Genomic DNA, 6,195 nt, shown 5'->3' on the forward strand with positions numbered 1-6,195 from the left:
GTGAGCTGGGAAAACCTATGGAGGAGGTCTTTAGATCCTTTTTCTAAATTGCTCATTGAAAACCTTTGTTACTGCCTATCCTTTCCCATCCTATCCCTCTTTGCATTTTGATGATATAGTTGCTAGAAATTGGGGATTACCTAGCTCTTATGCCAAATTTGACACTTAAAAAAGGATGAAAAGGAAGAATACTAGGTGGTGTCCACCTAGACTTGGGTGGTATAAGCTGAATTTTGATGGTGTTGCAAGGCAGAACCAAGGCATGGCTATTGCAAGGAGAGTTAGAAGGATGTATTTGAGGGAGTTAGTGGTGGCCTACACTACAAACTTGAAGGGATATACAAACAACCAAGCTAAAGGGATGACCTTGCTTTGGGGGCTCAAAATTGCCCTTTCAATTGGTTTGAGGGCTTTGGCCATTGAAGGCGACTCTGAACTTATAATTGATGTTGTCAAGGGCTTGAACAAGATTAATTGGTCCATCGAAGGGATTGTTGGAGATATTCTCAATCTCCTTCTAGGGTTGGAGTTCTTTGAAATCGGAGATATCTACAAAGAATGCAATATGGTGGCCGATGTTATGGCGACATTAGGCCTCCAAATGGAAGGGATGAGATGCTAGAGGAAAAAGGATTCCCTCCCAAGTAATGTTCAATTACTCCTGAGAGGAGAGTGTCTAGCCACTGATTCTCATGGGTGATTTCCTCTATTGGAGTTGGGTTTTGCAACACATAATTCTGTTGTGGCTATGGGGTTGCATGTCTAAAAGTCGATGGAGGGAAATTTTAAATAAGGGGTTGAGTGGACATTGGATGATGTAGACCCAAAGACAACTGATGCAGACTCTTTATTAGGTTTGGAATGGTCATGTTGAAAGCAGTAATTTTCTTTTGTTGACGAGGCATGGAGTGGATTGAGGTTGTCACGTGTTCACTATAGTTTTCCATGTTAGAATGCATTGACATTGCTCTAGCATGATGTGTGGTTGCATGGGTAATAATGATTATTTAACCCTTAAAGAAAGAAGGGCCACAAAAAATAATATAACCATCCCATCACATTGTGCGGAGTGCAATCAACACGAATGGTGGGTCAAGTGTGGACAAAGTTGCAAATATTACCTAGTTGGCTCGCGTGGCTTTGGGTTTTTCACTAACAACTGGGTTTTTGTGGTGGTTTTTAGTAGAAACTTTAGAAGTTTCATTTTGGTCATGTGGAGAAGCCTTGTTACCTATTCTCTCGACTGTGCTCAAAATGGATGGAGATTAGGTATGATATGAGCCTGATAAATTGGATGTGTTTAGAGATAATGAAATCGTCTGGTGTATTTGCAATGAGGGAGGGGTTGATGAGTATATGGAACACATGAAAGAGTTTGAGGAAGAGTTATCCATGCAATTTGCTACCTCTTGGAATAACAAAAGAGTCATATGTTGGCTTACTACATACATCATACAAAATTTTTAAAACACACATACATATTTCTACTCCCCCTTTGACAACAATGCCAAATTGAAAAAGAAAAAAAAATATATATATATAGTATCAAAGTGTTCAGCATATACAACAATTTGAAAAACTGAATCAAGATTCATGCATTAGCAATCCTCAGAAAAATTGCACTAAAATTCCTCTTCAACTGAGATAAAGCGTGTTCCCATGTTTCCAGCAAATTCTCAGTGAACTCAAGTGTAGACATGATCTAAGTATGAAATTCCTCCATGGAATCCAGTGAACAGGTTTCTGGGGTAGCTAAAATAGCTTCTGCATGTGTGTAGGCTCTCTGTAGGATGTCCACTTGTGTTGTGAGTCGACTCTTCAATTCTTTTAGTGACCGGTCTTTTGGCTTTCTCAAGATCATAGGTGTATAACATGTTGTGCAAATCATCCACAGATTTGCTAAAAGCAAAAACAAAGTCTTGAAGTGGTACATATGTATTGCATATCTTCTCTAGTTCTTGCTCAGTTTCGGTATGCCTGCTATTGATATCAGTAAAAAAGAATGAAATATTAGAAGTAGATGCAAGATACTTCCTGCCTGTATCAATAGCTTGCCTTAATAAATCTTTATTAAGTGATAGAGCCAGTTTCCCAATATCAATCTCCTTCATAAGTTGTTCACCTCGCTTCTTCCTATAACTCTTATCAACATATGTCTGGGCTGCTTCTTCAAGTGATGTAATTTGGTCAAATGCATCAACAACTAATTGACCAAGTTTGCTAATGGGTGTTGTTAGGTGCCTTGTAGCAGTTTCCGGAAGCATATTTGTCAGAATATCTACTGCTTTCTGAATGGTTTTTGCTTCTATCCTTTGTTCCTTAAGTTGTTTCTTGTGTGCTCTAGATTGCATGACATTTGTAATCTTCATCATTTCAGATGCACTCATATTATCAACATTTATAAGCCCTGAAATGCCTAATGAGTCATCTTCATCTTCATCATTTTTTTGTAAGACTAATGGTTTTTCCGATTCAGAAGATGTTACCTTAACAATTGCTTTTTCTTGTTCTTTCTATGTTTCTTGCTCAGATTACTGAGTACCAATGTTTGCATCAGATTCCATCTGAATATCCTGTGAAACCGGTGGGGGTTAGGGTTTCTCAAGTTGATCTTTTGCTGGTGGAATATCCACTCCTTGTTGAGTTGTTGGTTCCTCAACTAAAGTAACCTGTAAGATAGTGATCATAGGTAGCCGCATATCAGGTACAATGATGTCCTTAGATAGATCAATTGCATCCTGAATATCATCAATAACATGGATAGTAGTGTCATCCTTCCTCTCATCAGCTTGCACATCTTTATCCATTTTAGGTATATCATCATCATCTTGTTTATCCTGAGAAGAACCTATAAGCTCTTCCATCTGTTGGATGCTACAGGCTATCTGATGAGTTTCAGTCTCAATAATTTGCCTCTTTCCACTAAGTAGCTTCAATCTTCTTGCTTTGAAAGCAAATTGAATTTTGTACTAATCAACTAAAGCACTTATTTCATCCTTGGATAATCTAGGAAAATATTGCACAAATATCTCATCTATAATTTATTTTTCGTTCTTTACAACTTCCTCCCATTTATTCAAAAGAATAGTGTACAAATAATTAGAGATGTCTTTTTCAAGATCATGAGGTAATCTACCAGATACTTATTCTTTCATCATACCATCATCATAGTGGGTGGTATCTCCTTTGAGATTAGTGAGGAGGTGATTGTGACAGCCATTGGACTTCTCATGGAAGGAAGGAAGTGGAAAAGGACCAACCATGTGGAAAACAATGAGAGTCTTGATAGGTTCTCTAGAGGGAAGGAAGCTCTAGTTAAGTTATAGGGAGGGTATACCATAGAGGAGTTGCCTAACCCGCGAAAACTGGTATGTTTGATGGTTATGAAATATTTTACTTTGGAGGGTCGTTTTAAGGTCTATTATTTCTATCACATGCTTCTCCTAAATCATTTTAGAAATCATGATCTCATTTCCTTCCCGTTTTATTTGTTACATTCACTAGAGCATTTTGTTAAGGAAGTAGTTGATCCCACCAAAAATTAGGGGAAAAAACTCTTGCCCTTGCATCAGAATCTCATCTACAGGCTTTAGTCCTTCCATTTGGGTCTGTGTCCACCTAGAAATATTTTGGTGTTGGAAACCCCAAGTTCGATCTCCCCCCCTCTTGCTCCCATAATTGACACCCCTGACCCTAGCAAAAATTAATGTATCTATCACCCTAGGGCTTCAATTTTCACCTTTCCTAAAACCCCCTCTTCCTCGATAGTTATTATTGAGGTATGTGCTTCAAAAGACAAAAAGTCTTTGACAAACAAGAGGAAAGGCAAAACTACTAGCAACCGTATAAGATCCACCATTTTGGAAGAGTCGAATGTGGAGGAGGATGAGATGAGGGAGATCAATAGTAAGAATGAGGGTAGATGAATCTATAATAGGTTGGCCTCCTATAGTAAATTCCAAAAGTTAACACTGGTGTATTATGATTTGAAGAGAGATGAGGAGGAATAGGGGAAGGAAAATGAAGAGGAGGAGGAAAATGTGGAAGGTGGAGGGGGTGACTTGGATGATAACCCTAAAAAGTATGCTAATAATAGTTGTACACTTCTGATGGCAAATGGGAGGAACAAGTGAACCCATCAGATGATATCAGAATAGAAGGGGAGGATGTCAAGGAGATTATTGTCGATGGTAGTTGCATAGATGGTCAACTCGCAGACAAGAAGATAAATGTGATGGAAGCTGATCTCCAGATGTCGAAGACTAAGGTTCTTGACCTTGAAAAGAAGATGGGATATATCTCTAAGTTTAGTTTACGATTTATGCATAGTTTTGCAACTTTCCTATGTTTTATGAAGGAGAAGGTTCTAGGCGAGATGACTAAAGAAGGCATTCACAAGGAACTCTTTAAGTTCCTAATGGATGCCTAGAACAATGTGTTGCTTCAAGCAGGCTATGGTGTCAAACATTCTGGTCATGTGTATTGTCTTCTTAGGGTTTATTGTTAGTTTATTGATTCATCTTGTTTTTGTTTTATGGAGTTTGATGACCACTATGGTTAGTTACTTTGCTAGCTATTGCTTCACTTCTAGACTTTGGTTTATCTCTTTTAGTTGTGGGTTTAATACTGCTTACGATCTACTGTTGAACTAGATGTTTTTTATGTTTTGTTGAGATTGTACTGTTATTTTGTATTTAACGTCGCTGGTTTATGGTTGTAATAGGGACAACACCCTCATTTTGTTGCTCTTTAATATCAAAAACACTTTTTAAATGATATACAATTACACAACCCTTTAAAAAGTCTTTCATAAAGAAGTGAACAAAATTAAAATGTCTTCTTATTCACCCCAATACAATTCTAAAAACTCAAAATTATATGCTAAGTCATATCTAAAATTTAATTAATTTAAAGAAAAAATGATTAATTTAAAGTGATTGTTGACAAGGCTTCATTATTTCTAGTTGAGAAGTTTTCATGTTAGCAATTATGTTCTATCAATCTGTTGATCCCTAAAAAGGCTCTTGCCTTAAATAAGAGCCCAGTCGGGAAGTTTCACAAACATGGGAACCTAGTGTGACTTGTCAAACGACCTTCAAGATTTTAGAAGCCGACTCTTCAAATTTTAGAGGGGATGGAAAGGGAAAGAGGAAATAAACATAAGCAAACCTAATCTAACACGATGCGCCAAAGCTTTTACAACACTTTAAATACCCTTCAAAAATAACAAGAACAAGTGACCCCAGAAGATTGAGCACAAAACTCCACAGAGTCTTCATTGGTGGAAAGAGAACATAATGCACAAAGTGACACAAACATAGGGCAAAATATTCAGATCTTTCCATGAGAAGCACCTGCTAAGGCTTGTAGGGGGTATTCCTATTACCTTGCTAAAACAATTAGTCCCTACGAATTTTGCCTACCAAATGGCATAGTATAACCTCTGTAGTCACATAAATATGTCTGTTTTAATTAAATGAATATTTCATATTTATTTGATTAAAAATACACTAAGCCATCAGTTAATTAAATTAATATTTAATTAATTCATCTTCAAACATTCTCCTATTAATTAAATAAATTATTCAATTTATTTTAATTAATTCATTCAACCAAATTCACAATCAATTAAATGAATAAATCATATTTATTTCATTTAATCCCATATTCCTCTTTTAATACATTTATTTAAATCATTTATCCCCCCCACTTGCATTTTCCTAAAAATGCAACTTGCACACATTTATTGAAATAAATTAATTTATTTTAAATAAAAATCTTATTTTCCCTCACCCACCAAATCCACTTGCAATCCTAACCCCCTTCTAGATTCTTCTAACCTCTTCCTAATTAGCCTAATCCATCCCCTAATTATTGTCACATTCCTAAGCAACTTGGAGTCACTTCTCAAAGACTTCAAAGTCTTTGAAAAACATTTAATGCTTTGTGTGTTCAACAACTTAACCTCCAAAGTCTTCCAAAACCACTAATGGCTCTTACATGACCATTTATGGCTCTTACATAACCATTTATGGTTATTTCAACTTGCACTCATGTGTCTCCTCAAATATTTATTGCTTTGACCATGGTTATCCCTTTTGCCTTTGCACAAGAGTTTAATAAAGAATTTATTCACTCAACCCAACCTTGACCTTAACTCCCAAGTTAACTCTCGGGTCATGTCAAGCATTTAAT

The sequence above is a fragment of the Cryptomeria japonica genome, chromosome 3, assembly GCF_030272615.1.
Source record: "Cryptomeria japonica chromosome 3, Sugi_1.0, whole genome shotgun sequence".
NCBI classification, from domain to species: domain Eukaryota; kingdom Viridiplantae; phylum Streptophyta; class Pinopsida; order Cupressales; family Cupressaceae; genus Cryptomeria; species Cryptomeria japonica.